Source organism: Callithrix jacchus, chromosome 7, assembly GCF_049354715.1.
Source record: "Callithrix jacchus isolate 240 chromosome 7, calJac240_pri, whole genome shotgun sequence".
Taxonomy (NCBI): Eukaryota; Metazoa; Chordata; class Mammalia; order Primates; family Cebidae; genus Callithrix; species Callithrix jacchus.
Window position 1 is genome coordinate 87,751,493 of NC_133508.1, and position 12,238 is coordinate 87,763,730.

At 39.0% G+C, this 12,238-nt stretch overlaps 1 protein-coding gene across 10 annotated transcripts in view; it reads right to left on the bottom strand.

Moving 5' to 3' along the window:
* The window catches only part of FAF1 (Fas associated factor 1), a 569,750-nt gene that overhangs the window by 488,185 nt on the left and 69,327 nt on the right, over positions 1-12,238 (bottom strand). The gene's annotated exons all lie outside the window — the stretch shown is intronic.

Below are 12,238 nucleotides of genomic sequence, written 5' to 3' on the forward strand. Positions count from 1 at the left end.
AACGAGAAGGCAAGATTAGAGAAAAGAGCGCAAAAAGATTGAACAAAGTCTCCAAGAAATGTGGGATTATGTGAAGAGACCTAATCTACGTTTGATAGGTGCACCTGAATGTGATGAAGAGACTGAATCCACGCTGGAAAATACTCTTCAGGATATTATCCAGGAAAACTTCCCCAACATAGCAAGGCAGGTCAATATTCAAATCCAGGAAATACAGAGAACACCACAAAGATATTCCTCAAAAAGAGCAACCCCAAGGCACATAATCATCAGATTCACCAGGGTTGAAATGAAGGAGAAAATGCTAAGGGCAGCCAGAGAGAAAGGTCAGGTCACCCACAAAGGGAAGCCCATCAGACTCACAGCAGATCTCTCGGCAGAAACCCTGCAAGCCAGAAGAGAGTGGAGGCCAATATTCAACATCCTTAAAGACAAGAACTTTCAACCCAGAATTTCATATCCAGCCAAACTGAACTTCAGAAGTAAAGAAAAAATAAAATCCTTTGTGAACAAGCAAGTACTCAGAGATTTTGTCACCACCAGGCCTGCTTTACAAGAGCTCCTGAAAGAAGCACTACACATAGAAAGAAATAACCAGTACCAGCCATTCCAAAAACATAACAATGCTAAAAAGCATCAACAAAATCAACAATCTGCATCAACTAATGGGCAAAACAGTCAGCTAGCATCAACATGGCAGTATCAAATTCACACATAACAATATTAACCCTAAATGTAAATGGATTAAATGCACCAATCAAAAGACACAGACTGGCAAATTCGATAAAAAGCCAAAACCCATCAGTGTGCTGTATCCAGGAAACCCATCTCACATGCAAGGATACACAAAGGCTCAAAATAAAGGGATGGAGGAAGATTTACCAAGCAAATGGAGAGAAAAAAAAAAGCAGGAGTTGCAATTCTCATCTCTGATAAAATAGACTTCAAAGCAACAAAGATCAAAAGAGACAAAGAAGGCCATTACATAATGGTAAAAGGATCGATACAACAAGAAGAGCTAACGATCATGAACATATATGGACCCAATACAGGAGCACCCAGATACATAAGGCAAGTTCTTAATGACTTACAAAGAGACTTAGACTCCCACACAATAATAGTGGGAGACTTTACCACTCCACTGTCAATATTAGACAGATCAACCAGACAGAAAACCAACAAGGATATCCAGGGCTTGAACTCAGACCTGGAGCAAGCAAACCTGATAGACATTCACAGAACTGTCCACCCCAAATCCAAGAATACACATTCTTCTCAGCACCACATCACACCTACTCTAAAATTGACCACATAATTGGAAGTAAAGCACTGCTCAACAAATGCAAAACAACTGAAATCATAACAAACAGCCTCTCAGACCATAGTCCAATCAAATTTGAACTCAGAATTCAGAATCCAACCCAGAACCGCACAGCTTCATGGAAACTGAACAATTGGCTCTTGAATGTGGACTGGGTAAACAATGAAATGAAGACAGAAATAAAGAAGTTCTTCGAAACCAATGAGAACGAAGACACAACATACCAGAATCTCTGGGACACATTTAAAGCAGTCTCTAGAGGAAAGTATATACCAATAAGTGCCCATATGAGGAGAATGGAGAGATCCAAAATTGACACCCTATCGTCAAAATTGAAAGAGCTAGAGGAGCAAGATCAAAAAAACTCAAAACCCAGCAGAAGACAAGAAATAACTAAGATCAGAGCTGAACTGAAGGAGATAGAGAAACAAAAAACCCTTCAAAAAATCAATAAATCCAAGAGCTGGTTTTTTGAAAAGATCAACAAAATAGACCACTAGCCAGACTGACAAAAAAGAAAAGAGAGAACAACCAAATAGATGCAATAAAAAACGATAAAGGGGAAATCACCACAGATTCCACAGAAATTCAAACCATCATCAGAGTATATCACAAACAACTTTATGCACATAAACTAGTAAACCTGAAAGAAATGGATAAATTCCTAGACACTTGTATCCTCCCTAGCCTAAACCAGGAAAAAGTCGAAACTGTGAACAGACCAATAACAAGATCTGAAGTTGAGGCAGCAATTAAGAGCCTACCACACAAAAAAAGCCCAGGTCCAGATGGGTTCACAGCCGAATTCTACCAGACACACAAAGAGGAACTGTTACGATTCCTCCTGAAAGTATTCCAAATAATCCAAAAAGAGGGAATCCTTCCCAAATCATTCTACGAAACCAACATCATCCTGATACCAAAAGCCGGCAGAGACTCAACGAGGAAAAAAAAACTTCAGACCAATACCCATGATGAATGTAGATGCAAAAATCTTCAATAAAATACTGGCAAGCCGATTGCAACAGCGCATCAGAAAGCTTATCCACCATGATCAAGTAGGATGCATCCCGGGGATGCAAGGCTGGTTCAACATACACAAGTCTATAACCACATAAACAAAACCAAAAACAAAAACCCCATGATTACCTCAATTGACGCAGAGAAGACCTTTGACAAAATTCAACAGCCCTTTATGCTAAAAACCCTCAATGAACTCGGTATTGATGGAATGTATCTCAAAATAATAAAAGCTATTTATGACAAACCAACAGCCAATATCATACTGAATGGGCAAAAGCTGGAAGCATTCCCTTTGAAATCTGGCACTAGACAAGGATGCCCTCTCTCACCACTCTTACTCAATATAGTACCGGAAGTTCTAGCCAGAGCAATCAGGCAAGAAAAAGAAATAAAGGGTATTCAAACAGGAAAGAAGGAAGCCAAACTGTCTCTATTTGCAGACAACATGATAGTATATTTAGAAGAACCCATCGTCTCAGCCAAAAAACTCCTGAAACTGATAAGCAACTTCAGCAAAGTCTCAGGATATAAAATCAATGTGCAGAAATCACAAGCATTCCTATACACCAATAACAGACTTAAAGAGAACCAAATCAAGAATGAACTGCCATTCACAATTGCTACAAAGAGAATAAATTAACTAGGAATACAACTAACAAGGAACGTAAAGGACCTCTTCAAGGAGAACTACAAACCACTGCTCAACGAAATCAGAGAGGACACAAACAGATGGAGAAACATTCCATATTCATGGTTAGGAAGAATCAATATTGTGAAAATGGCCATACGGCCCAAAGTAATTTATAGACTCAACGCTATCCCCATCAAGCTACCAATGACTTTCTTCACAGAACTGGAAAAAACTACCTTAAACTTCACATGGAACCAAAAGAGAGCCCATATAGCCAAGTCAATTCTAAGCAAAAAGAACACAGCAGGAGGCATCACACTACTGGACTTTAAACTATACTACAAAGCTACAGTAATCAAAACATCATGGTACTGGCAGCAAAACAGAGATGTAGACCAATGGAACAGATTCGAGGCATCGGAGGCAACACAACATATCTACAACCATACAATCTTTGATAAACCTGACAAAAACAAGCAATGGGGAAAGGATTCCCTGTTTAATAAATGGTGTTGGGAAAACTGACTAGCCATGTGCAGAAAGCAGAAACTGAACTCCTTCCTGACACCTTACACTAAAATTAACTCCAGATAAATTAAAGACTTAAACATAAGACCTGGCACCATAAAAACCCTAGAAGAAAATCAACCCAAAACCATTCAGGACATAGGAGTAGGCCAGGACTTCATGACCAAAACACCAAAAGCATTGGCATCAAAAGCCAAATAGACAAATGGGACCTAATCAAACTCCACGGCTTCTGCACAGCAAAAGAAACAGTCATTAGAGTCAATCGGCAACCAACAGAATGGGAAAACATTTTTGCAATTTACCCATCTGGCAAAGGGCTGATATCCAGAATTTACAAAGAACTCAAACAGATTTACAGGAAAAAAACAAACAAGCCCATTCAAAAATGGGCAAAGGATATGAACAGACACTTTACAAAAGAAGACATACATGAGGCCAACAAACATATGAAAAAATGCTCATCATCACTGGCCATTAGAGAAATGCAAATTAAAACTACATTGAGATACCATCTCACGCCAGTTAGAATGGCGATCATTAAAAAATATGGAGACAGCAGATGCTGGAGAGGATGTGGAGAGGATGTGGAGAAATAGGAACACTTTTACACTGTTGGTGGGAGTGTAAACTAGTTCAACCATTGTGGAAGACAGTGTGGCGATTCCTCAAGGACCTAGATATAGAAATTCCATTTGACCCAGCAATCCCATTACTGGGTATATATCCAAAGGACTATAAATCGTCCTACTATAAGGACACATGCACACGAATGTTCATTGCAGCACTGTTTACAATAGCAAAGACCTGGAACCGACCCAAATGCCCATCGATGATAGACTGGACTGGGAAAATGTGGCACATATACACCATGGAATATTATGCAGCAATCAGAAGTGATGAGTTCGTGTCCTTTGTAGGGACATGGATGAATCTGCAGAACATCATTCTCAGCAAACTGACACAAGAACAGAAAATGAAATATGAAATACCGCATATTCTCACTCATAGGCGGGTGATGAACAATGAGAACACATGGACACAGGGAGGGAAGCACTACACACTGGGGTCTGTTGGGGGGAATATGGGAGGGACAGCGGGTGGGGAAGCCGGGGAGGGATAGCATGGGGGGACATGCCAGATGTGGGTAAAGGGGAGGAAGACAGCAAATCAGACTGCTATGTGTGTACCTATGCAACTATCTTGCATGTTCTGCACATGTACCCCAAAACCGAAAATGCAATAAAAAAAAAAAAAGAATACATAGTACCCTGATTTTAGTCTGTAATACCACTGTCCAATAAAAGGAACTGGTGTTCCTTATAGAAATGACTCATTCTAGGACTGGTACTAGGAAGGCAATATACAAAATGAGCCTGGAACATCTTGTAGTACCAGAATGCAAGTAGGTGTTCAAATGTAAACACACCACACATACATACACACATGTATACTAATGATGGGGATACAGCAAAGGAATATGTCAAAGGGATATAAAGCTAACTGAAAGGAACTCCTAATGGCCAAAGCTAAAACATTTCTTTTTCTTTTTCTTTTTTTTTTTTGAGATGGAGTCTCACTCTATCACCCAGGCTGGAGTGCAGTGGTGTAATCTCAGCTCATGGCAACCTCTGCCTCCCAGATTCAAGTGATTCTTCTGTCTCAGCCTCCTGAGTAGCTGAGATTACAGGCACACGCCACCATGCCTGGCTAATTTTTGTATTTTCAGTAGAGACGGGGTTTCGCCACGTTGGCCAGGCTGATCTGGAACTCCTGACCTCAGGTGATCTGCCTGCCTCAGCCTCCCAAAATGTTGAGATAACAGGCATGAGCCACAGAGTCCAGCCAAAACCTAAAACATTTCAGCAAAATTAAGTAGTATTGAACTATAACCCAAATTATAAAATAAATATACACAAGTCCAGATAGCTATAAATAAACAATTGAATAAATAAATAAGGAAGAGACAAATTCTCTGTGTAGAAGAATTTCAAATAATTTATGTAGCTACTCCACCCTCAGGAGGTTGAGTATAATTCCCTGTTCCTAAAGTATGGGATGCACATAGTAACTTCCTTCCCAAGAGCACAGCGTAGGTAGTGGGGACAAAGAGTATCTTTACAGTGGAGAAACCTAATAACACTCAGCCAGGTGATCAAGGTCAGCATCAACAATGCTAAGTCATGTTAAAATATAATGTGATGAAAATGGTACTTTACCTTCCCAAATCCTGTAACTCCAGTTTAATCATGAGAAAAACAATAGACAAATCCCTATTAAGGTACATTTTACAAAATATTTAAATGGTACTCCTGAAAACTGTCAGACATCAAAAACAAGGTATGGCTGTGAAACTAACACTGCAAGTGGAGCCTAAGGAAGCACAGCAACTAAATCTAATATGGTATCTTAGATGGCATCCTGGAACAGAAGAGAACCATAGGTAAAAATATCCTATATTAGATAGTAAAAACACATGTAAATATATATTAGGGTTGGGGCTACCTATACCTAACCCTAATATAGGTATAAATATGTAATATTTAAAATACATGTATATATTACATATGTAATATAATTACATTTACAATACATATGTAATATTACATTTATAATACGTAAATATTAAACATGTAATTTTAAATATATAAATATTTTATATTATAGAAAATATACAGTTACTGTATGCTCTACTAGTTACATTATTCCTTTTTTATACCAATATGCAACAGGTTTGTTTTTCAAGTACCCTCCTGGCCAGGAAGAAATGTTTCATCATTCTAATTAGTGTTTTCTCCCTTCAGTTTACTGCTGACTAAATGAAATGGCTGTTGCGAACGTTTATATATTGAGGCATTCTTGTGATAACAAGCTAAATTGGAGTCAAGGAGCCAGAGGGAAAAAGCTCTCAAGGCACATAGCACTTGCTCCAAGAATTAAATTTTCCACAAGCCTAGTTGCTTCAATGGCCTTCTATAACTCTAAGACCAGTTTTACCTAGCAGCTGCTGAAACAACCTGTTGTGGAACTAAGACTGGTTTTATCTGCCACTATCACTCGCCAGTCTAAGCTTGCCAGCTCCCAAAAGCTTCTCTTGTACCAATCAGCTTAACTTCAAAACAATACATTTCTCTTTCTAATAAAAGTAACCTTTTCTTTGTTCTTCAGACATACTAAAGACCACCCAATCTGTGTGTATGCCCCAAACTGCAATTCTTTCTTCCCAAAATATAACGTTAAATTTAGAGATTCATCTCGACTTCAACGCTGTGTCCCTTGAAACAAAATGAACTTAATAAGCATGAAAGTTGTTTTTGATGAGTTACAGTGTTGTCCACTGGTAGTCAAAGCTATCTGCTTTCCTAAGCAGTCCTCAGAGAATTAAATTCAGCTATTACTCAAAAGCCTAAGAAACCAATAAAGGCTAGGATTCTAGTCAGGTAACTCACAACCTTTTGAAGCAGACATAGAAACATCTGCTGTGGGTGGTTTCTTCTCACTTCACCCTAAGACCTAGAGCTGAGATATAAAAGTTACCAAAATGAAGCAAGGAATATTCAAGTAACAAAATTCTGAAATTAGGGAATTGAGACCACAAAAAACACTCAAAATCAATTTGGTATCCTCAGCATAAAACTTTTACACATTAGTAGCAAATTAACAAGTTATTTATGAGGAGCCAAGCAATTTACAATACCTTTTGATCCTCTCAATAGTACCACAAGATAGATATAATTATGCCTATTAAAATCCTTACAATAGCACTGCCTTTCTTGGTAAGTGTTTGCTAAATGAAAGCATAAATGAATTAGATAAGGGTGGGCACGGTGGCTCACGCCTGTAATCCCAACATTTGGGAGGCTGAGTTGGGTGGATCATTTGAGGTCAGGAGTTCCAAACTAGCCTGACCAACATGGTAAAATCCTGCCTCTACTAAAAATACAAAAATTAGGCTACTTTCAAAGTTGTACTCCTGGTTAACTCATCCTGAAAGACTGAAAACTTAAATACTGTCCCACCTTGAGTTTGATGGTAACAGATTATTTATATGACTGAGTTAATTATTCCAAAAATCTACCTATCACACTCCCTCACACTACCAAAAGAAGGAACATCCAGGCTACAATTAAGTCTTCCAGATACTATGATACAGAACACTAGGGATTTGAGTAAATACTTCCATACATATGGGTAAGTTGAAAGTATCAACCAGGAAAACTCTTCCCAACACCTGCAGGTACTTTTGCAGAGCTGAGGTTGTTTTCCATAAAGCAAAGAAAACAAGCTCATCACTGTTATCTTTAACATTATAAGAGTGGTTTCTAAAACACCTGAATCTTATTTCATCTACCACCAAGGATCATATTAAATCCCTATATGTAATTTTAATGTTGAACTAAGAAATTCTTTAATGACTATAGAAAAAGTTCAATTATGAGTAGGCAACATTAATACGTGCATTGAAAACATACACAGGTAAAACATAAATGTTTAAGCTGGAAACTCTGAAAATTCTAAGATTTTTGCTCTTCAGTTGATGTATTTGGATGTATTTCAGTCTATATATTTTAATGGTGACTTCCCACAAAAGACATTGTTTCGCTGGGCACGGTGGCTCATGCCTGTAATCCTAGCACTTTGGGAGGCTGAGGTGGGTAGATTACCTGAGATCAGGAGTTCAAAACCAGCCTGGCCATCATGGTGAAACCCCATCTTTTAAAAAAGCACATTGTTTCAATACCCATGAAGAATAACAATGTTAAAAAAAAAAAAAAAAAAACAGTAAGCATCTGAAATGTCATTACTCTGAACAAAGATTATTGCACCAAAATATAAATACATAAAATATACACTACAGAGAGATCCAAGATGGCTGACCACTAGCAGCTTAGGCTCCCAGTGAAAGCACAGAGAACAAGAGGATGCCACACTTTTAGACAAATCTTTCTTGCACAAGGACCAGCAGATTGCCAGTGGAGGAACCCCACGGGTCGCCAGCGCGACTCTTGCCTCAGGCTCTGCGGTTTTGCCAGTGCCCCGGTGCGGCAGTTCTTGGTGCAGAGTAAACGATACGGGTTCCCCTTTTGGCCAACGTTTGGAGCTGATTGAAGAAGGGATTCAGGAGGATCACAGTTCCTCATCAACAGGGGAACAAGGCCTGATGGAAAACAAGTGCATTCCAATAACAGAATTAGGCTTCAGAAGGTGGATAATAAGAAACTTCTGTGAGTTAAAAGAACATGTTCTAGCCCAACGTAAAGAAACTAAGAACTTTGAAAAAAGATTTGACGAAATCCTAACGAGAATAGACAATTTAGAGAGGAATATAAGTGAATTAATGGAACTAAAGAATACTATACTAGAACTCCAAGAAGTCTGCATAGGTTTTAACACTCGAATTGATCAAGCAGAAGAAAGGATATCAGAGGTCAAAGACCAACTTAATGAAATGAAACAAGAAGACAAGATTAGAGAAGAAAAAATAAAAAGGAATGAGCAAAGTCTCCAAGAATATGGGACTATGTGAAAAGACCTAATTTATGTTTGATAGGTGTACCTGAATGTCATGAAGAGAATGAATCCAAGCTGGAAAGTATTCTTCAGGATATTATTCAGGAAAACTTCCCTAACCTAGTAAGGTGGGACAATACTCATCTCCAGGTAATACAGAGAACACCACAAAGATATCCCTCAAGTAGAGCAACCCCAAGACATGTAATTGTTAGATTCACCAGGGTTGAAATAAAAGAGAAAATTCTAAGGGCAGCTAGAGAGAAAGGTCAGGTTACCCATAAAGGGAAGCCTACCAGACTTTCAGCAGATCTCTCAGCAGAAACCCTACAAGCTAGAAGAGAGTAGGGGTTAATATTCAATATCCTCAAAGAAAAGAATTTTCAACCCAGAATCTCATATCCAGCCAAACTAAGCTTTATAAATGAAGGAAAAATAAAATTTTTCATGAACCAGCAAGCATTCAGAGATTTCATCACCACCAGGCCTGCTTTACAAGAGCTTCTGAAAGAAGCACTATACACAGAAAGGAACAACCAGTATCAGTCAACCCAAAAACTTTCCAAAAGATAAAGAGTATCTCCATAATGAAGTATTTATATCAACTAATGGGCAAAATAGCCAGCCAGCATTAAATGACAATATTAAACTCACAAATATCAATATTAATCCTGAATTTAAATGGATTAAACGCCCCAATCAAAGACACAGACACGCAAACTGAGTAAAAAGTCAAAACACATCGGCACTCTGTATCCAGATCCATCTCATAAGCAAGGACAACAAAGACTCAAAACAAAAGGTTGGAGGAAGACTCACCAATCAAATGGAGAAAAAAGAAAAATAAAACAAACAAACAAAAAAAAGAAAGAAAAAACAGGAGTCATAACTTTCGTCTCTGACAAAATAGACTACAATAGTAACCAAGACTAAAAGAAACAAAGAAGGACATTACATAATGATAAAAAGATCAATGCAACAATAGGAGTCAATGATCATAAATATATATGTACCCAATATAGGGGCACCCAGATATATAAAACAAGTTTTCAATGACTTATAAAGAGACTTGGACTCCCACACTAATAGCGGGAGACTCTGACACCACATTGTTAATATTCAACGGATCAATGAGATAGAAAATTAACAGAGACAGCCGGGCGTGGTGGCTCAAGCCTGTAATCCCAGCACTTTGGGAGGCCGAGGCGGGTAGATCACAAGGTCAAGAGATCAAGACCATCCTGGTCAAAATGGTGAAACCTGTCTCTACTAAAAATACAAAAAATTAGCTGGGCATGGTGGCACATGCCTGTAATCCCAGCTACTCAGGAGGCTGAGGCAGGAGAATTGCCTGAACCCAGGAGGCGGAGGTTGCAGTGAGCCGAGATCGCGCCATTGCACTCCAGCCTGGGTAACAAGAGCGAAACTCCGTCTCAAAAAAAAAAAAGAAAAGAAAATTAACAGACACATTTATGATTTGAACTCAGACCTGGAACAAGTAAACTCAGTGAATATTTATAGAATTCTACACCCCAGGTCCACAGAACATACATTTCTTTTTTAGTATCACATTATACCTATTTTGAAAGTGACCACATAAATGGAAGCAAATCACTCTTCAGCACTTGCACAGCATTTCACAGATTTAAACGAAATATTGGTTGGCTGTTTGTTTGTTATTTTCTTTCCTTATTCCTTCCTGTCTCCGCTGTTAAGCACAATCATCAGCTTAAAAAGAGGTTTTTAATACCTATTTCTAGATTGTATTCCAGCCTGGGCAATAGAGCAACACTCCTGTTCTCTCTCCCCCTTTTCTCTTTCTCTTTCTTTCAAAAAAGAAAAAAAAATACAACTATTTATAATACCCAGTATTGGGATTGCTGGATCAAATGGTATTTCTAGTTCTAGGTTCATTGTGGCACTTTTTACAATAGCAAAGACTTGGAACGAACCCAGAAAAAAATGTATATATGTATATACACACACACACACACACACACACACACACACAATACATATAAAAGCACACAGTTTAAAAGAAACCAAGTTCCATATTACTAAAGCCTAAATCCTAAATTAAGCCCCAAAACACCCTGAAAGTAACACAACAAGAATGGTAAATTTACAGTGTAAGAAGATCTAAAATGAAAGATGAGTTGCTGCATTAAATATATATGTAGGCTGGATACAGTGACTCACACCTGTAATTCCAGCACTTTGGGAGGCCAAGGCGGGTGGATCACTTGAGGTCAGGAGTTTGAGACCAAGCCTAACATGGTAAAATCCTGTCTCTACTGAAAATATAAAAATTTAAAAATTAGCTGGGCATGGTGGCACACACCTGTAATCCCAGCTACTTAGGAGACTGAGGTAGAAGTATGGCTGGAGCCCAGAAGGCGCAGGTCACAATGAGCTGAGATCACGTCACTGCATTCCGGCCTGGGCAACAGAGCAAGACTCTGTCTCAAATGAATGAATGAATGAATGAATGAATGAATGAATGAATGAATATGTATGTATGTGTACACACACACAAACACAGAAAATACTAGATTAATGGCTGGGTGTGGTGGCTTACACCTGTATTCCAGCACTTTGGGAGGCCCAGGTGGATGGCCGGAGGCCAGGAGTTAAAGACCTGCCTGGCCAACATGGTGAAACCCCATCTCTACTAAAAATACAATAATTAGCTGGACATGGTGGTGGGCACCTGTCATCCCAGCCACTCAGGAAGCTGAGGCAGGAGAATCACTTGAACCCAGGAGCCGAGATTGCACCCCTGCACTCCAGCCTGGGCAACAGAGTGAGACTCTTGTCTTTAAAAAAAAAAACAGAGCCGGGCACGGTGGCTCATGCCTGTAATCCCAGCACTTTGGGAGGCCGAGGCAAGTGGATGATGAGGTCAAGAGATCAAGACCATCCTGGTCAACACAGTGAAACCCCGTCTCTACTAAAAATACAAAAAATTAGCTGGGCATAGTGGCGCATGCCGGTAATCCCAGCTACTCAGGAGGCTGAGGCAGGAGAATTGCCTGAACTCAGGAGGCGGAGGTTGTGGTGAGCCGAGATTGCGCCACTGCACTCCAGCCTGGGTAACAAGAGCAAAACTCCGTCTCAAAAAAAGAAAAGACTGAACTCTATTTTATACAGTATATTTAAATGTCGAAATACATAGTTTCTCGGAAAAAAAAAAACAACTAGATTAATGCATTGATTTTGAAATG